Below are 21580 nucleotides of genomic sequence, written 5' to 3' on the forward strand. Positions count from 1 at the left end.
GGCACCCCACCTCTTTCATTCTGAATGGAAGTCCAAGAGTCTTGTATTTATACTGCTGGCTGGGACAGCTTTGTACAGATTCAAAAGGCATCATACCTATGGACTCTAACATAGATCTCTGAGCTTTGGCATACATTGAATTTCCCATATCAAGGCTGTAATATGCAAAACACTGAGATTGTTCTCTGTAATAAAACTGCTTTCCCAAGTGTTCTCTGAAGAATGTTTCTAAGATTTTTCACTGTTAGTCTCTGATTGATAGCTTTTTAGTTTGTTTCTCATTCTATAATGAAAGAAGGGTACTTGGTTTACCAGTTTATTTGTTTATTCCCTAACTTAATATCTAACCATAGCTTAACTTAAGCAGAAGTGTGACCAGTGGGTCAATTAAAGAAGTGAGTACACTTTTTTTTTTTTCCTACAGAATTCTTTAAAGATCTGCCCACTGAACTGTTAGGTTTTGCTTTCCTGATAAAAGGCACAGATGTGGCTTTCTCTTCTATCTCCACTTTCTTCCTTGAATGTGGTAGTGATGCCTGTAACTGTAGCAGTCATCTTCTGACCTTGAGGTTACAAGTCCTTAATGCTCTTCAACTGTGGGAAGTCATCTTTATGAATTTGGTTTCAGGAAAATAAACTACCATTTGTTTTAGGTTTTGTTAGTCAAAAGCATTCCTAATTAACATATGATAGTCATTGATCACTCTCAATGAGCTAGAGGAGTATTCTTTTCATTAGGGAAATGTTTCTCAACCTCAGCATTATGGACATTTAGTATCAGGTAAGTTTTTATTGTGGAGACTGTCCTGTGCATTGTAGGATTTTAGCAGCATCCCTGGCCTCTTCTATTCCTTAAATGACAGTAGTACTTTACATACCTTTCAAAGTTCCACTAATGAATAATCAGGTTTTATTTGCTTGGGGAAGTCTTTATTTCTCCTTCATTTCTGAAAGGCAAAAGTATTTTGCTCAGTAAAGTATTTTGGTTGTCATTTTTCTTTTCTTTCAGCACTTCGAATATATCATCCTACTCTCTTCTGGCCTGCAAGGTGTTTGCAGCCTTATAAGGCTTGTAAGGGTTTCTATGACCCTTATAAGGGCCGTATTTGGGCCCCCTTATATGTAAGGAATTATTTTTATCTTGCTGCTTTTAAAATTCTTTCTTTGTCTTTGATTATATGGTTTTGTTATAATGTACCTTGGAAAGGATTGTTTTGGATTAAAATACTGTGTTTGGATTTACCTATTAGCTTCATGAATTTAGAAACCCAGATATCTTCCCAGATATAGTAATATCTTAGCCATTATTTCTTTTTTTTTTAATTAATTTTTTTTAAGTTTAGTTTTTTGAAAGAGAGTGTGAATGGAGGAGGGACAGAGAGGGAGAGGGAGGGAGAGAGAGAATCTGCACTGATAATGCAGAGCCTCATGTGGGGCTTGAACCCATGAACCATGAGAACATGACCTGAGACAAAATTAAGTCAGATGCTTAAACTAGCTGTGCCACCCAGGCACCCCAGGCATTATTTCTTTAAATAAACTTTCTGCTCCTTTTCCCTCTCTTTTCATTCTGAGACTCCAATGATATATAAATTGTTTCTTTTAATGATATCTTATAATTCAGGAAGTCTTTTAAAACTTTTTTTCACTCTTTCTTGTTTCTGCTTCACTGACTAGATGATTTTAAATGAACTGTATTCTTCTTCACTAATTCTTCTACTTGGTCAACACTGCTATTAAAGCTCTCTACTAAATTCTTTAGTCACTGTATTCTTCGAACTCTAGGATTTCTCTCTCTCTCTCTGTGTATGTGTATGTGTGTGTTTAATGATTTCTATTTCTTTGTTAAACATCTCATTTTGTTTATGCATTGTTTTCCTAATTTCATTTAGTTTTCTATCTGTGTTTTCTTATAGTTCACTGAATTTCTTTAAAAGGATTTCTTTAAAAGGATTATTCTAAATTTTTTGTGAAAGTTAATAGTTCTTCATTTCTTTAGGGTCAGTCATTGGAGAGTTTTATTAGTTTCTTTGGTGGTGTCATGTTTCTTTGATTTTTCATGATCCTTGTGGCCTCACATTGTTGTTGCAACTTTGAAAAAGTAGGCATCATTTCCACTCTTTAATAGACTGGCTTTGGAAGGTAAAGCTTTCACCAGTCAACCCCTCCAGAGATTCTGGATGGGCTCTTCAGTGTTGTCTGTGGGTAAGCGTGCTGCTGGAGTTCTTGGGTAGACAGGTCTTGTGTCTGGATCATCAGGGAGCAGGCCTTTTGCTTGGGGTCATGAGGATCAGCCTGTTGCCTGGGTCTGCTGGGGCAGGACTTGAGCCTGGGTTTACTAGGGAGGGCCTGGTGTCTGAGCCTGCAGTAATGGACTTGGGACTTGGATTTGCAGAGGTGGACCTGGATCTTGCATCCGTAGGGGCTAACCAGACACTGGCAAACACTGGGGTGGGCCTAGCATTTGGTGGGCCATTTCATTGCTGGGATGAGATTGGAGCCTACTTTCTCAAGAGTCATCCTAGAAGGGCGCCTGGTTGGCTTAGTTGGTTATGCATCCCACTTCAGCTCAGATCATGATCTTATGGTTTGTGTCATGGATTGGAGCCCTGTGTCGAGCTCTGTGCTGACAGCTTGGAGCCTGGAATCTGCTTCAGATTTTCTGTCTCCCTCTCTCTCTGACCCCCTCCTTCTTTCTCAAAAATAAATAAACATTAGAAAAAAAAAGTCAGCCTAGAGATTAGAGCCACAGAGGCTGTCTGCTAAGGCAAATCTGAAGCCTAAAGCCATGGGAGTCAGCCTGTAACATGAGACCATGGATTCAGTCTGGAGGTTGAGTCTGCATGGGCTAGTCTAGTGCTGGGATGGGTTGGGAGCCTAAGTCTCTGGGTGTTGGTTTCAAGGCTGGGGTCATAGAGTCATTGAGGTGGTTGGGAATCCCAGTAGATTCTAGGTCTGTGAGTTCTGGTTTGATGCTGAGGTAGGCTGGGTGCCTAAAACTGTGGGAGCCATTCTGATGCTGAGGTGGATTGAAAGCTTGGGTCTTGTAGTAGTTAGTCTTGTGCTAGGCTCAACAGGAGGCCTGGGTTGCTGAGTACCTAACTAGAGACTGGGCTTGTGTGGGGTAGTTGAAAGCCTGGAGTCATAGGAGCTTCCTGGAGCTGTGGAGCTGGCTAGCACTGGAATATCCTGGAAGCCTGGGGTTACAGGAGCCCATTGGGAGCCTGGTGTTATGGGACTTGCCAGGGCTGCATGAGTCAGCCAGTTCTGCAGCTGGGAGCTGGCTGGTGCCATGGTTGGCTGGGAATCTGGTTTACGGGAGTCCACTAGGAGACTTGTGCCATAGGAGCTACGTGGGGCCACTGGCTGGCACTGGGGTGGGTAGGAGCTTAGGTTCACTGGGGTGTGCTGAGAGGTTGGTGCCACAGGAGCTGCCTGGTGCCGGGGTGCACTGGAAGACTGGGTTTGTAGGAGCCTGATGCTGTGGGAGCTTGATGCTATGGAAGCCACCTGGGCCACTGGAGCCAGCAGGTACTGGCGTGAGCTAGGGACCTGGGTTTGTAGGAGCCTGCTGGTAGCCTGAGGACACGGAAGTTGCCATGGGAGCCATGGGAGCCACCTTTGGCTACAGGAATTAGCAAGGTGTTGGGTCCACAGTGAGCTGGATGCTCGCTTCATTATCCTCTCACAGGGAGGTTGTCTCTTTCCATGCTGGGCTTCCTGGGCTTGAGAGAAGGGTGATAGGTGTAGTGTGAATATGTCTTTCCTACATTCTCAACAAGTCTTTCCCTATTTTTGTGCTTTGGTCAGGTGCTATAATCCCTCACCTGGAATCCTTAGCTCTTGTGAAGATATTTTCACTCATAAATAGTTGTTCAGACTGATGTTTTTGGGAGGTGGTGGGCACGAGAAATTCCTGTGTGGCCATTTTGCCAGCATCACTCCTTGCTCCAGCTAGGTTTCAATTAAAGCAAAAAGATAGTGATAATATTCAAGAGGAGATGGAACATATGAGAATTCTATCATTTCCAGAGGACATAGTATAATGGGTTCTGATCCTGGATTGGGGATAAGAAGATAGGATGATAGTCCATACTATTGGACTAATTAATTTAGAAGGTACACAGTATAACATATGTAAAGAATGGGATAAAGATGAAAAAAGCAACATTATTCAAAGGTTTGCTAATCACAATAGCTTTGTACTATTATTACAGAATATCTCAAGGTACTCTACGAACTCAAAGCGATATTTATCATTAAAGATAGTAGATGAAAATCCATGTTTTACTAATATTAAGAAAATTTTTTTCCCTCACTTCTTATCAGGTCTAATGATGAAGAACTCGCTGTAGGAGCAGAAGTGCAGCTCCATCATTTCTTGGTGCTATATTTATTAGTATAGTGTTTCTTTGCAATAATATTTTTCATTTTTCTATTTTATTAGGTTAGTGTAGAGAAAACTAGGTAATATAATCAGTAAGTTCACTTCCTGTGGTTATACATACTATGATACTTTGCAATGTGCTAAAAGCCAGGAGATGAGTGAGGGCTTCACTGATGTTAGAAACAGAGGCAGAAGGATATGGTACTTAGTTTTCAGAGCTTCTCCCATGTTTGCAGCTTCTTAAAAATAATCAGCCTAAAATAATCCTTATGCCATAGAGACGTATTTTGGGGTGGCAAATTCTACACTTGATCTTAGCCAAAAGGCCGAGAAGCGATTTGGGGTGGCAAATTCTGCTCCTCTACAGTTGAATAAATCTACTGTTTATTGCTGAAGGGGCCCTTTGGCTTTCCACCACTTTGAAAAGCTTTTAATCTACAGCAATAAGATTTTTTTTTAGTATCTCCTTTCTTTTAGCTTTGTTTATTCTTCCTTTTTAAAAAACAAAAAATGTAAATGAATAATTCAAGCTCCAAACATAAAAATTTGTAATTCAACTTAGATATTTGCAACATTTATCCTTGCAAGTTTGAAGGTACTTATCACTTTAGTTGCTAGGTGCTCAGAAAAAAGATGATAAAAAATAATAAACTCAGCAATAAATTTTCGTTAATCTAAATTCTGCAGCAACCATGGAGGATTATTATGGAGAATGTGAAATGGTATGCGGGCAGTTGGTTCATTCATCTCCCAAACTCATTAGCCAATCCATTTGGGTAGATCCATGTCCTTTTTCTTCTTTGGTTTATATTGTGCATTCATTAGCTCTTAAGGAGATATACAGTACTCAAAAGAAAGACTTTTGTAATACTCCTAATAATGGTGAAATTTGCTTTAGAAAGGCCAGCCTTCCATTGATTGTTATTGTAATAATAGTGGAGGATAGTCAGGATTGGGGCCAAGAATGGGGATCGGGTAGGCTATGGTCAAAAGATTTTACTAGAAATGCCAAGAGGTGCTTAATTTATCCTTCAAAGCTAAATTCAGCTTTATTCATTAAAGGCTCATTATAGTAGCCTCACTGGCAGACAGCTGAGGACAGCTGAGACTCGTTTTTCCAATAAAAATGCCTTTCCAGAGGCACTTGGGTGGCTTAGTTGGTTGAGTGACCAACTTCAGCTCAGGTCATGACTTTGCAGTTTGTGAGTTTAAGCCCCACATCAGGCTTGTTGCTGTCAGCGTGTCAGCACAGAGCCCGCTTCAGATCCTCTGTCCCCCTCTCTCTGCCTCTCTCCCAATTGTGCTTCCTCAAAAATGAAATAAACATTTTAAAAATGCCTTTCCCTACACTCTAGTTTTTGACAGTGGCACATTTGGTAAATTCCTATAGAAATAATTTATTGTATTCATTTATTCTCACATTAATTTATTCATTTAACACATAGTTATTGAGTTCCATGTACTGCACTTGATGCTGGAAATATATTTAAAAGATTCATGATAAGGATCTTGATTAGTATAAAGTTTATCCCATTATCTAAGTCATTTTATATCTGGCATATATTAATTTTAGTCATTTAATGTATATGTCCTAATTTCTGTTCTCCTTTGGACAGTTCTCAGTTATTGATGATAAAGATGATTTTCTTATCAAGTGAGGCATTGTAGGTAAATACCAAATTTAGCTATTGAATTATTAGATTCAGAACATGCAAATTGCATAATAGGATGAATTCAATGGTACTTTTTAAATACAATAATAAGTTAAATAAGTTAAAAGTTTAGGGAGTTCTCTCAAATGCTCTAATCCAGTGGTTATCACCTTAGCTGCACAGTAGAATACCTAGAGCAACTTCTTTGTATTCAGGCCCTACCCAAGACCAGTGAAAACAGAATCTCAGGGTGAGATAGGCTTCCGAATCACTCCTGTAGAGTATCTAATCCCAGGAATAACTATGCCAATGTATTTCACATGGAGACATGGACACTCAAATGCATAAGTTGTCTGAGGACCTAGAGCTAATAAGTGAAAGAGATAGGATCTGAAACCAGATTTTCTAACTGTAAAACCTTTCTTCTTTTTTCTTTCTTTCCTTTTTTTTTTAAGTGTTTATTTAATTTTGAGAGAGACAGAGAGACAGAGTGCAAGCAGGGGAAGGGCAAAGAGGAGGAGACACAGAATCTGAAGCAGGCTTCAGGCTCTGAGCTATCAACACAGAGCCCAACGCAGGGCTCAAACCCACAAACTGTGAGATCATGATCTGAGCCATAGTTGGATACTCAACTGACTGAGCCACCCAGACACCCCTCCTTTCTTATTTCTAAAACATGATGTTGCCCCTCAAATGTGTGCTCTTGTAATTTTTCTTTTAAACAGTTTTGATTATTTCTTTCCTGCTAGTTGACCATGTTGTATAAGATGGGGTTTTGGAGTGGTGGGGGTTTGGAGCTGACAGCCAAGAAAGAATTCTTGAGACACCTTTGGTGGAAAAGGTGATTTTATTAAAGCGTGGGACAGGACCCATGGGCAGAGAGAGCTGCACTGTGGTTGTGAAGAGTGACTGATGATATCCTATGGAGTTGGGGGAGGTAAAGGCAAAAGGGAGGCCTCCAGAAGGACTTTCATTTCCTAAAGAAAATTCATAAAATACCTGAGGCCTTGCTATTGTTAAGCTAAGGTTGTTTTCCCTCCAGTAAGGCATTAACCTTAAGAAAGTTAGGAGTTCCTGGAGAAATATTACACTCTGCCTTTCTCAAGTATCTGTCAATGGGCTGCAGGTTATAAAGAAATTTAATTTTATCTACAATTTCCTTCTTGCCTTTGTTCCCCACATCATTATGGAGGGGAGGGCAATGTTGGGGCCCCAGGAAACTGAATCTGTAGGTTTCTGGAGATTAGGCTCTGGATAAGATTTCCTTTTTCTTGTAATTTACTAAGATATTTGTAAGCTCATGGAAACTCATGTCCTGCATGTCTGTGATGTTTATCAGGTAACCATTTGTTTTCCCTTTTCCTTTGTTTTGGGCAGCCAGGAATGCCTGAGGAAGTCATACATATCACACCTTGAGGGGGGTGAGTGTATTTGTGAGTTGTGTCTGCTTGCCTTATGCTCCCTCATCAGTATATACCTGGGATTAATATTTGTGATGGACAGAATGGAAAGAAGATCCTTTGTATAATCTTTATTAGGGCAAGAAGTTTCAGGAAAGGACTTGAAGACATAGGAGATGGTAGGATTTCTATCATTTTGTATCATATTTATGGTGAAAACACTGGGACAGTAGTCAACCTTATTAGAAATAGTAAATTGGAGTTATGCGTTATCTGTGACTACAGCTAATATACAGAAGGAATGGGACTCTCATGACTTTCTATCTGATTTTGCATAGGATAGCTAGCTTGCTGGGACTTGGCATGAGCTATGAGGAGACTTCATTTTGAACACAGGGATTTTAGGTTTCAGTGGAGGTGGATATACTGCTTAGAACTTTTCTACCTGCTGGAAAAGGGAGACTTTAGAATATTATTTCTGTTTTCTGTGGCAGTTTCATCACCTGGAAAATTGTCCAAGTCAAGGAGATAAATACAACAGTATAGGTATCCCATGCTCAGTGTTCTCAAAACTATAATGTGGGGTGGTAGCAAATATCAAGGAATGGCTTCTTTAAACCACATAGTCTTCTATTTGTGCCTCTTAGCATTGTACTCATCTCTGAAGACAGAGTTTGGGGTAGGGGTGGGGCGGGTCCTGGGATCTGATTGATATCCCTTTTGTTAAATACTTAGACTGTCACTTTTTTAAAAATCTAGTCATCCTTGTACCCCGAACATGCTTCTTTCATTACACTTAAATTATTGTGTGTAAATGTAATTGTTTATGTCTCCCTCCCGTGCTACTCTGTGTATCCTTTAAAAGCAAAGATTGACTTCTTTTTCAACTGTGTTTACCCGGTGCCTAGCACAATGCTTGACATATAGTAAATATTTAATACATATTTGGTAAATTATATTGCATTTGTTTTCTGATGATCCTTTTTAGGAAATGGAATTTTGAGCCTGCATTCTGGTTGATACTAAATTATTCTCTCTAGCAGAGTGTGTCAGAGTGTTTCAGAGTGTATTAAAATCCCAGCAGTTATCTTCCCAGGCCACCTCTTTTCCTCTTGTTGGGAAACAGTATTTATCATAGTAAATAGCTCATTTGGGGTTGTTCATCCGAGCTTTAGTACCAAATTTAACATAACAGGAAGTTACAAATTCCCTTTGGCCAAAAAAGTGCAAACTTTGACAGCCTCTGCCAGAAAGGTAACTTTGCATTAATTTACTTCACTTTATTTGTGAAAGGTAAAAGAATCTATAAACATCTTATGGCTATTCAGAGGTTGTAAACAACATTCTGGCCAACCACTTATGCTTTTAATAAGCACCTTTTTATACCTTGTGTATAATTTTTAAAAAATTATATCCTAGTTTGTGGTTTAAATACTGTTATGTTATCTTGTTTGTAGACGGTGCTCTGTGAAATGGTATTTCATTTGTTTATAACATTTAGATAATAAAACTTTTGCCTCAATGCTTAATGGTAGGAGAAGTGTTTCTTTTTTTATTTTAAAATTTATTTTAATTTACATATATAAAATGTGCTTTTTTTTTTTTTTTAAACTGTACAGTTCTATGCATTTTGGCAAATGCATGGAGTCATTGAGGCATCACTGCACTTAAGATGGGGTTTCTGGGGTAGTGGTGGTCCGGAGTCAATGGCCAAGAAGGAATTCTTGAGATGTCTTTGGTGCAAAAAGGTGATTTTGTTTAAGCCTGGGGACAGGACCCATGGCTGAAAGAACTGCACAGAGACCTTGAGGAGAGACTGATTAAATACTTGGGAGTTAGGGGAGGTGACGTCAGGAGGAAGTTTCCAAAACGATTTTCATGTGCTGAAGAAGATTCACTGGATGCTGGAGGCCTAGGTATTGTTAAGCTAACATTGTTTTTCCCTCTAGCAAACATTAACATTAGGAAATATTATACTCTGCCTATCTCAAGCATCTGTTAATGGGCTACAGGTTATAAGGAAATTTAATTTTATCTACCATTTCCTTCTTGCCTTTGTTCCCACATCACTATGGAGGGAGGAGGATGTTGCGGCTGCAGGAAGCTGAGTCTATAGGTTTCTGGAGATTAGACTATTGGTAAAATTGCCTTTTTCTTATAATTTACCAAGACATTTGCAAACTGATGGAAACCCCTGTCCTGCATGACTGTGATCTCCATTAGTTAACCGTTTGTTTTCCCCTTTGTTTTGGGCAGCCAGGAGTGCCTGAGGAATGTCACACATATCCCACCTGCTATCCCTTTAAGGTCAAATCCTCCTTCACTCTTAATGCCTGACAACCATTTTCCAGAATGTCATATTATGAACAGAATCATACACTATTTAGCCTTTTGCCTTTTCCAGAATGCCATATCAAATGGATGGAATCGTATACTATTTAGCCTTTTGAGTCCGGCTTCTTTCAGTTAGTGTAAAGCATTTTTAATTCATCCATTTGTTGCACGTATCAATCAATAATTTGTACCTCTTTATTGCTGAGTAGTATTTTGTACTATGAATGTACCACCAGTCATTCTTCATTGAAGGACTTGTGGATTCTTTATAGCTTTAGGTGAGTATGGATGAAGCTGATATAAATCTTTCATATAGGTGCAGGGTTTAAAAAAAATTTTTTTTTAATGTTTTATTTTTTTCTGAGAGAGAGAGAGACAGCATGAGCAGGGGAGGGTCAGAGAGAGAGGGAGACACAGAATCTGAAGCAGGCTCCAGGCTCTGAGCTAGCTGTTAGCTAGCTGTTAGCACAGATCCTGAAGCGGGACTCGAACCCACGGTATTGTGAGATCGTGACCTGAGCCAAAGTTGGACGCTCAATCGACTGAGCCACCCAGGTGCCCCCCCCCTTTTTTTTATGAACAGAGATTTTCATTTCACTTAGTTAAATACCCAAGAATAAGGTTATGCTAAGTTTATGTTTAAGTTTGAGAAACTGGCAAACCATTTTTGATAGTGTCTGTACCATCCTACATTCTTACCAGCATTCTATGAGAATTCCAGTCCCTCTGTGTCATCACCAGCAGCATGTATTGTTTGTTTTATTTAAGTCATTCTAATAGGTATATAGTAGTGTAAAGAGGTTTCTCAGTCATCTTGGGTAACTTTCTTTGTTGTTGGTGGTGGAGTTTTAATTACATAAATGTATGTTTTTTCTTGCTTCCATTTTATTAATCATTAACACAGAGACCTTTGTGTATGTAATCTTCAAGCTTAGGTTTAATTCTGGTGTTCAAGGCAACTGCTGTAGTCTCTTTATGAAGTAAAACTCATAATGCTATGAGAAAACCTAAGTACTGCTATAGATTAGGGCTGAATTTTTATGACTTCATACTAAATGAAAGCAACATGGCCCATTCTTAACTAACTATCTATCTATCTATAAATTTTTTCTAATGTTTATTTATTTTTGAGAGAGGGAGAGAAAAAAAGAGAGAGAGGGAGACACCAAACCCAAAGCATGTTCCTGGCTCCCAGCTCCCAGCTGTCAGCACAGAGCCTGATGAGGGGCTCAAACTAAGGAACTTTGAGATCATGGCCTGAGTTGAAGTCAGACACTCAACTGACTGAGCCACCCAGGTGCCCCATTCTTAACTATATTTTTAAGTCAGCTTCTCACTCTTCTGGTCTCTCTTGCACGCCATTCCCAGTGGCCCAGTCTTTCTACAGTATTGTTGTACTCATGCCATGATTTGTTCATAACCCTTCACTGATTCCCTTGCAACCCTAGTATAATCTATTGCTTAAGTGCAGGAATTCTGGCTTCAGCTGGACATGGTTTTATTCTTAGATCTACCACATACCAGCTGAGTGACCTTGACCAATGAATTTTTTTAAACCTCAGTTCCTCATTTTTTAAAACAGCTAATGATAGGACCTGCATAAAGCATTTTGCACCAAGTGATCAGGGCTCAATCCATGTCATAATTAGTAACTAAACACCATCTGCAGTAGGACTCATCATGTAGCAGGATTCTCACACAGAGAGACAGGACACTGAGGTTTTTCTGTCCAGGAAGCAGCTTTATTCGTCGTGCCATCGTGGGTTCAGTGCATTTATATCTGAAAAGCTGAGCCCAGAGCACAGCAAGATGTAGCCTTTTATGCAATTTCTACTTCTTTGTCTCTCATATATGGTGATATATAGTCTGATTGGACATAGTTCAAGTCACAGAGTCATGTCAGAGCTGCGCATATGTGTGTAGGAGGTGATGTTGCCTTCCTTTGTTCTGAGGGTTATGTTGCCTTCCTTTGGGTCATGTTACCTTCCTTTCTTCTGAGGAGGCCTCAATCACATTCCTTAGGGAGGGGCTCTGTCACATTTCCGCTTTGATGCTCGGACCCCCCATTTTGGGTCAAAGAACATCATCTTGGTTTAGAGGTTTATATTCCCATAGCATCATCTCATGTGTAGCCATTTTCCTTTCGACCATTGCCTTGATGAGGCTGGAGACAGACTGTATAACCAGGAGAGCTAGGCAATGTAGGATTAAGCAAGCTCCCAAAATCAAGAGAATAATACCTTTGATGGTTTTGAATCCTCTGAGAGTTGAAAACCATCCTCCTAATAACTCCCTGGGGTTCTAGCCTTTCCAGGTCTAGACTGGGATATGAGCAACCTTTCTCATTCAATCTGTGATATCCTCTAGGACTCTTCCTTCATCATCTATCTGTAGGCAGCAGTTGCCTAGATTAAACTTTCCACAAACTCCTCCCTCAGAGGCAAGCAAGTAATCTAAGGCCGAGCAATTTTGATAGATAGCATTGAGCATTTTGGTTTGCTGCTTGGCTAGTAAGTTAAAATCTTTGGCAGTTTAATTGACTATAATTTCTGTAACTGGTTACAGTCTGATTATGCAGTTTAACATGTAAATGGGAGTGTGGTAGCCCCTGGACCCATCCTCTGCCCAGGTGGCAGGGGCATAATATTGGGTTATATGCTCCAGAGGCCATTCATCATCTCTTCAATTGTCAATTTGTAGGACATGTCATTTCCTTTGAGTTTCCGTGTCTCCATACACTTGGACTCCCAAATGTTCCTCTCTGGCAAGTGGGAACAAGAAGAAAGTTGGACGAATAGTTCCCAGCACATATGACCCCGAGCAGCCTAAGGGAAGTACTATATAGGTTGTCCTTTCACATATCCAGTCTAGTCCACTGGGGACCTGCCATTTGATAGCTGCGTTGATATTGTCCCAGGCCGTGCATAGATGAGAGAAGTTAGATAAGGGGTGGGGATCTGGCTCCAGGTGCTCTGGGCGGGTTTCCTGGGAGGCTGAGTTGTAAAATCTTTGTCCTGGGCATGTTAAGCTCCCAATAGAGACTATGAACTTCCTTTCCCATAAGGCAAGCAGTATTTTTCTAATGATTGAGGTTTTAAGGAGCCAAATCCCAGTAATAGGACTGGAGTATTCAGTTCCACTATAAGCTTTGTGGGGATCTAATTCTCTAGCACCTGATAGCCATTCATTCTTCTTGTTGGTTCCCCTACATACATAACAAGAAGAGATCTTTAGAGTCTGGGGGTATAGTCTCTCCTAGGGCTAGAAACAGATTTTTTTTATCATGACAGAGACAGGAGGAGGGCCCTTTTCCATTTCTTCATAAAAAGAATGAAATACCTAATGGGTGATGGCCTTCAATGCGACAGTAACTCTCTTAAAATACAACACAATTCCTGGGCCTGTGCCCAACCCATAGATAAGCATTCCAATCTGGCAGTCTGTTTTTTATTTTGAGTCTCCCGGGTCAAGGATGGTAAAATTAATGGGGTTACAGGTTCCTGATTGGCAGTTTGACTTAGCCACAACATTTGGGGGAGTGCTGTTTTATCTTTAGCCTTCCAGGTGGTGCATATGACACAGCTCTGATAAGGATAGAAGAATTCAGGTGTCTGTGGCCAGGAACCACATGTAACAGACCTCTCACACATGTATTTATTATTGAGTCAGTACCCTCATTCACATGTCAGACCTCCACATGTCACCTATGGCTGTACATACATCAAAGCATATAGACACCAGCTTGTTTGGACTGGTAATTTGAGTTTTGTTAATTATTCCACTCACACCAGTGGTGCCTGTCTTGGGGTGACTCTGGATATCTAGCCATTCCTCTGTTGGGGAGTACTGTGGGTCAAAACAAGTTATATTGACTCTCCCGTTGGCAGATAGAATAGGTGGTCTTATTGTGTCTGCAGGTCCCTAGGTATTTCCCTGGCATGAGAAGTAGGTATGGTATCGTAATGTCCATGCAACTCCCTGGCTTGATCTGGTTATGAGAATACATGGGTCACATGATGAGGAATATAGGTCCATAGAAGGGTTCCAGATTAGAAACAACCAATACCAATAAAGCATCCTATCCACAAAAGGAAGGTGATTGTTAACAGAAACCCTTACCACACTCCCAGCTGGCCAGGGCAGCCTCTGCCAATCCTATGGCAAAAAGTAGAACACAAGGAGCTCCTGGGTGGCTTAGTCGGTTAAGCGTCCGACTTTCGCTTAGGTCATGATCTCGCGGTTTGTGGGTTCAAGCCCCGTGTCGGACTCTGTGCTGCAAGCTCAGAGCCTGGAGCCTATTTCAGTCTGTGACTCCCTCTCTCTCTGACCCTCCCCTGCTCACGCTGTCTCTCTCTCTCTCTCCTAGAAATAAATTAAAAAAAAGAACATTAAAAAAATTTAAAAAAAGTAGAACACAAATCACAATAATAGTGAGAAACAAGGGGTGACAGTGCATTATAGTAAGGAAATAGATATAGAAAATAAGGACAGTCTATTTGTTTTACCAAACTGTTGATTCTTCAAGCTTCTACCATGCATAAATTAGTCAGCTTCCTGGGTGACTAAAGCAGGGCTACAGTCTTTCAGAGCCTCTGGAGTTATAGATTGCTGCTTCCATATGGTCAGCTTGAATAGCGTTGATGGAACAAGAATGCACTCCAGTTTTGAGATGCTGGCTTCACTCTGCTGTGGTAAATCCAGGGACGCACTTTGGCTACCTTTACTGCAGTAGGAGTGGACAAAATAACATTGAATGGACCACTCCAAATAGGTTTTAGGAGTTGGACAATCCATTCTTTCACCCATACAGCATCTCCTGGTTTAAAGGGGTGAGGGTCTGTGTTCAGACTCACAGGAAATTGCCCTGTGGTGTAAGGTGGTTAGGGTAAAGCCAATGACCCACATCTGTTGCCTTAGGATTAAATTACTTGTCTCATAAGGGGGAACCCTTATGTCTTTGATAATGGGGGGAGGGTGCCCATGAAGGATTTCATAAGGGGAGAACCCCATCTGCTTCTTCAGCCTCCCACTTGCAGCTGCAGTCTGGTTATCTCTCCCTGCCTAATGTTAACCCTTTCCCTATTCATTCTGTCCCTGGAATAGGGCCCCTAACTGCTGTTATGGAACAGGGATGATGACCGTTCAGGCTTCTTCAAGCTGATAAGGGACAGGAGTCTACCCAAGGGTCCGTCGGTAGCCTACAGTATGGTTGTACGGGAAGGCTGGCAGGCATGAGGAGACACAAATGTTGGCAGACACAAAGAGAAAAACACAAAGTAAGATTATACTGACCAACAAGATGGCATCTTAAAATAATATCCCCAGTTCCCAAACCAGTCAGAGAGTCCAGGAGAGACCCTGACTTTGTCCAATTATGCCCAAATGTTATCTATCAGTTCTAAGACTTTGAGAGAATTATTGTTATATTGAAACAACACAGGTCAAGGACTCTCTCGTAACCTGAGTGATGGAGGAGTAAGTAATCAATGGTGGTTCCATTCTCCAAGAGTCTGGCCCTAACTTTATTTAAGTTTTTATTCAAAGCATCTAATGCTCAGTAGGTGTTACTTAGAATTTTGCTGAGTATAAGCAGACAGTTTGCTTTATTTCAAGGTTTACAACTTTTTCAAGAGTCCTACCAGAGAGAATCAAGGCAGCTGCTTACCTTATTAATCTGCAAGTTTTCAGGTAAGGCGAACCTGGGTATCATTTACAAAGCAGAGCTTTTATTACTTCTTGTGCCTTTTCCATTTTTTTTTTTTTTTTTTTTTTTTTTAGGGGAAGACCTTTACCTAATTACTAAAAGTATAAACCCATACCAACAGAAGCTGAAATTCCTTTGACCTTAGCATGTGGGTGAAACCTAATTGTCAGTCTTCCCTGGATAGCCTCCAGGTCCTTGATTGCCTGGGAGAGTGTTTGTGGTTGAAAGGATTGTTTTTAAGACATACTTCACAGGCTGATACTATTTGCTGAACTGTCCTTGACAAATTTTTCCCAGTAAACATCATTTGGGCCATTTGATAAGTTTTATCCCTCCCTAAATGCAAAGCTTGATGCAGTACTTTAATGATCTTTTAGTTTTGAGAGCTAGGAAATAGTAATTGCCCCTGCTTTGTTTATAACCATCCCGAGGACTGGAGACAGTGTCCATAAGTCAGATTCCCGTTTCTTTCCTTGGGAGGGTAGGTGGGACTGAGTCTCCTTTAATAATTGATATAGTGGGGGAGCTATTTTCCTGAACACTGGTATTTACAATATCCAGTAATTCCCCCAAACTCACACAATTGTTTATCTGTTCTGGAGTTAGTAGCACTACAGTCTCTAGTTCAGTTATAATGTCTGTTCCTAGCAAGGGAGTAAGGCTCTCTGAAATTATCAAGAAAGAATGAGAAAAAATTAGTTTTCCCTGTATGCATCCCAAGGGCTGAAAGAAAAATTTAGTTATAAGTTTTCTGGAGACGCCTGTAAGCATTATGTTGTGTTTGGATAGTTGGCCAGGAGTGGAAAGGAGGACAGAAAAGGTGATTCTGGTATCAAGAAGCAAATGAACCGGCTTTTTAGTTACCTGAGTTTCCCAGAGTTACCTGAGTCTCTAGGCTTCCAATAGACAGTTGGTTCCATGGAACCACTCCAAAGAGTCCCAGGCCCCAATAAGTCCCTTCCAGAGACATTGGTTATCTGAGCCCTCACAGATAGAGGTCTCTGAGAGCATTCAGACTTCCAGTGATTGTCTTCACACAAGGGGCATGGTTTGCAGGGACTTTGACTTCTGTTGTCCCTTCTGAGGGCAGTCTTGTTTCTAGTGCTCTGACTGGCCACATAAGTGGCATTTGGTGCCAGGACCTTGGGAAGTCTGGTCTGACATAGTGTGTAAGGCCACAGCTAAGGCCTCAGATGTTTCTTAAGCCTCCTTTCCTGTCTTTTTGTTTGTTTGTTTGTTTGTTGTTCTTTTGTTGTTTTTAAATTTTTGATTTCGGTTGTAAATACCCGATTGGCAGTTCATAAGATCTCCTCCAGGGTCCCTTCCAGGCCAACAGCCAATTTTTGCATTTCCTCTGAATATCTAAGGCTGATTGAATGACAGATTTATCCTTTATAATCATCTCAGGCTTAGGGGTGTCAGGGGAGATAGCCATATATTTAATGAGAGCCTCCCTCAACAACCTCTCAAGGAAGGCCACGTGGCTCTCATTCTATGTTTGTAAAATACTGGCTAATTTAGCATTATTTAAGGGCTTAACCTTAGACCTCCTTGATTTCTCTAAAGTACAAGCTTAGAAGTGATGGCAATACCCATTTCTTAATGGAATGGTCATAGTCCCAATTAGGATCTTGGGATGAAATTACCTGGGCCACAGTAGGAAACTGGAAGTCCCCTATAGGATCTCCAGCCTCAGCCCCATGATACTAATGAGTTTTTTTCTTCAGAGTTTATGCATCAAAATCATCCCAATTTTTCAGAATGCATCTCAAAAGAGTGTTGGCCGTTTTTGGGGAATTGCCCATCTATAGGAAAACGGAGGAAGAGGCATCCCTAATCTTAACTTTCCATAGCTGGCCAGGAGAAACCTCATCTCCTGACCTGATAATTGGCTAGGAGAGGCCTCATCTCCTGCCTCTGCATTTTGGCTGACTATTCAACGGGCTACCAATAGCTTGTCAGTCTTGCAAGGTGCTGGAAGCAGTTGCTCTTATCCAGGCTTGACTCTACCTCTGAGAGTTGACCTTGTCTTCCCTGGTTTCTCCTATCCCTCCATTTTCTGCCTGTGGGATTTTGGGGGTATTGACTGTGACCAAGTAAGACTTCCCTGGTTGTAGAAGGATGCACTAATTTTATTTTGGCCCAACAGTAATCCTCTTTACAAATACATTTTAAGAGGCTGGTGAAAACCATTTTTTGTGAGGATAAAATTGGCCATCAAAGGGTCTAAAAGGGCCAAAGTTGAAGTCTATTCCCTTGCCTTTTCTAGCAGTGCCCACATAAATATGTCCCAGCCATGTGGATATCCATTTTAGAGTATCTAGGTTGTTACAAATTGGCATACACTGGGCTAAGTGTAGCAAAATGGCTCCTATGTAAAAGCCCTTTATGTGTCATAGTCATCTATCCCTTATATGGCACAGGCATCCATTTCTTCTAAGCAGAAAACACCTATGTGGAGCATTTGGAGGCTGGTAATGAGGACTTCATCACTGTCTCCCCAGCCTTTGGATTAAAGGAAGGGCAATTTCAACCAAGGCTTAATTAAAACAACTCAAAAGGGTGTGCTGTCCTGCTGTCTTGCTGTCCTGGCCTTTTGGTTAAAATTATTTTTTTCCATTTTTTTTGGCAGACAAAAGGGAGAAAGAAAACCTTTGTTTACTTCCCCCCCTCCCCCTTTTTAGTTAAAAGCACACCAACAGCCCAAGAAAACTTTGCCTTTTTAACAGAGAGTAAAGCAGAATATTAATCTTATAACCAGTATACTTTTAAAATCCATTTATTTTAACCTTAATCCTGACCACATATAAAATTTATTTCCAAAGATTTCCCTTCACAAACTTTCTACAACTGTTGCTTTCAGATTTTGACCTAAGCCCTTTTTCTCTAAACAGCTAGTCTCATTTAGGACAAAATTGCTTTCTTTTACCTTCAACAAAAATGAATTCCTATTCCTTAGATCTTTCTTCCATATCTCTTACTTTTCTACATACAGAGTTACTTTCCTTATTTTTATTAGTCCTGATTACATTTAGCAGAATTTTAACTCTTAGAAACCTCAGTCTCCAGTGAAAACTTTGTAGTAACCAATGTAACCAACTGTTACATTAGAATTTTTTTAAAATGGCTTTTTTTTTTTTTGCCATAAGAAGCCGAAAGCATAAACCTATATTTAGCAAGCAATGCTTTAGTATTCCATTTTATTTGGAAGAGACCTAAATGTTCAATGAATTTAATTTAGTTTATTATATAAGCAAACCTTTAAAGTTTTAGGTTACCAAAGACCCTGAAAGTTATCTTAACAATTATGCATGAAAACTTTGAGACAGGCAAAATTAACCACCATTTTAAGCTATCTCTTTGGTTGACAAATTGCAACAGAGATATCTTAATTATGTTCCACCCATGTTTACTTAAAAGTCCACCATTGTCAATTTTTACCTAGGGTACCAGTGAGGAAGTCTGAAGTGGGTGGTGTAAGTCTAAAGGGGCGTTCTTCACTCTTTGACAGCAAGGGGAGGAGGCACCCAGATGGTATAGGGGTTGGTTATGGAAGTTGCACCCAACATAGTGCAGAAACAGGATGAGGAGGGGAAGGCAGAAGAGATGAGGTGCTGCCAAGGGGCCTGGAGGCAAATAAACGGTCAGAGGGCAGAGAAAGAGGTCTCAGATAGATGAGCAGAAGCAGATTCCTTCTACCAACAAGTGGAATTAGGCAGTCCATGTCAGGCTGGAGAAGACAAGGGAAACTAAAGGAGTTTAGGCAGCTGCTTGGGAATATTCCTTTAAGTTTCCATCCTGTGGTAGACTAACCAGAGACAGTTGACGCAGGAAATGAACGAGGGAGAAGGTACCATACAGAGTTAGAGTAACTGGGGTATGGTAGGAGAAACAGTGAGAGAGAGTGTTAGAGCCTTCTTTGTTAGAGATGGCATGAGAGGTGGGAGTTTTTGTTTGTTTGTTTGTTTTTTCAGCAACCTGGGTTAGGTTTTTGGGACACTTCTATAAATTGATCAGGGTTTTCTGAAAATTTGCCCAGGCACTTTTTATTTGCTTTGAGTCTTGCAAGGAAAATAGAACATTTATGGGGCCAAATCCACCATGAGGCTTTTCAGTCAATAGATACATGGAACTTGCCTTGATTTTCAGGGAAGAATTTTTTTTATCGCCGGCAATCCTGGATAAGGAGGGCATGAGGGTCAAACAGGTAGCTTTTCCCGAGGAGAGGCCTCAGGGTGTGAACCTGCAAGTACTTACCTTTCTTGACCCCTGTAAGGCAAAAAAGACCTGCGCGCAAGGAACTTCTGACCATTTACCCTCTCTTCTACATTATAGATCTAACTGTAAGATAATGCTGTACTAAATACCTCCCTCAGGAGGCCAGGACTCTCCATCCTCCAGGAGATATTTCAGGTGCCTCATAACATTGGTGGGTTCAGTATGAAGCTGTGACCTGGATCAGACTCCCGAGGAAGTCTGATGTCTCCCTAAGCCATATGAGGTCACCACGGAACTGTGGATTGGGATTCCACACTTGCTTCAGCCCACTAGTCAGGTTGGAACCTTTCTGCCGTCTCATTCACACACAGTCACACAGTGACTCTAAGCCACTGCCCTGTGCCCAGTGCCTTGGAGTTGCGGTATCGTTCCTTACAGAACTACTCGGGGCAACTCTGGGAGGTGATTAGGCTACCCTTCTGCCTCTTAGGGGCAAGTCTACCAAAATGAACCTGGGTGCTTACCAGTCTGAGAGGCAGTACTCCCTGAGCTGGTTCCTGGACCTAGCTGGGTTCTTTTGTGCTTTCAGGGTCCTCGCCTCTGGCATGCTGGGAGGGGCTAGTCTCCTACCACTGAAGTGGTCCACTGGCACCAGGGAGGTCACTTCTCCTGGTGTTCCAAGATTCACACCCTGGCAACAAAGGAAGTGGAAAGGCACCATCTCTGAATCCCAGATCTGAGCCTTCGAGAAATGTAACAGGATTCTCGCACAGAGAGATGGAACACTGAGGCTTTTCTGTTCAGGAAGCAACTTTATTCATAGTGCTGCATGGGCTCAGTGGATTCATACCCAAAAAAACTGAGCCCCAAGCACAGCAGAGTGTATGTAGCCTTTTATGCAGTTTCTACTTCTCTATTTCCTATATGTGGTGACATATAGTCTGATTGGATACAATGCAAGTTAGAGTCATGTCAGAGCTACTGTGTATGTGGATAGGAGTTGATTCGGTCACGTTGCCTTCCTCTGTTCTGAGGAGGCCTCCGCCACATTCCTTAGGGAGGGGCTTTACCACAATCAGACAGGCCAAGCTTGTCTGCCATAGTCATCACTGCAAATCTTCTAACATGTATGTAAGGCAATTTCCTGAGTGCCCTGACACCTTCGCCTAATTCTTACTTGCAGGGGTTTCTGTTTAAGGTATGATTAAATCATGTCTGAGCATGGGTGCTCAGCTCTAGGCTGAGCCTGGAGGGGAGAATTAGCCAAAGTTTCTGGAAGATTGCCTGGGACAGCCATTTCGGCAATCTGCTTGTCTTTTATATTTTACATTCTTGGCCTGGAGAAGAGGGGCACAGACAGTACTGAGGGAGCTATTTTCATGAGTTGGTACTTAAATGAAACAAGTTGCCAGAGTGGGAAAAGAAGGCTCCATGACACTCTTATTTGTCCATGTGACTTTGACTCTGGAGGACTCCAGACAATGCCACTGTGACCCCCTCAGGGAGGGGCAACTCTTGGAATGCCACCCTGAGGGCACCAGCAGCGGGAACAGTGGTGTGGCTTTCTTCTATCCTAGAGAAATATTCTCAAATGGAAATCAGGAGTGAATGATATTGACACTCTATGAGGATTTACAGACATTCTTTATTAAAAATTGTTTTAAATTTTTATTTATTTTTGAGAGAGAGACAGAGTGGGAGCAGGAGAGGGGCAGAGAGAGAGGGAGACACAGAATCTGAGGCAGGCTCTAGGCTCCAAGCTGTCAGCAATGGAGAGGGTCGTGGGGCTCAAACCTACAAACTGTGAGATTGTGACCTGAGCTGAAGTTGGACACTTAACTGATTGAGATACCCAGGCGCTCCTACAGACATTATTTTAAGGAAA

The 21580-nt window shown here is 41.2% G+C and overlaps 1 protein-coding gene and 1 pseudogene across 1 annotated transcript in view; one reads left to right on the plus strand and one right to left on the minus strand.

The window, feature by feature from the left end:
- The window catches only part of CTNNA3 (catenin alpha 3), a 1079366-nt gene that overhangs the window by 222837 nt on the left and 834949 nt on the right, over positions 1 to 21580 (plus strand). The gene's annotated exons all lie outside the window — the stretch shown is intronic.
- Positions 4584 to 4725, minus strand: LOC120232533 (annotated as a pseudogene).

Source organism: Hyaena hyaena, unplaced genomic scaffold (genome assembly GCF_003009895.1).
Source record: "Hyaena hyaena isolate Hyena2069 unplaced genomic scaffold, ASM300989v1 scaffold_73, whole genome shotgun sequence".
In the NCBI taxonomy this organism is placed as follows: domain Eukaryota; kingdom Metazoa; phylum Chordata; class Mammalia; order Carnivora; family Hyaenidae; genus Hyaena; species Hyaena hyaena.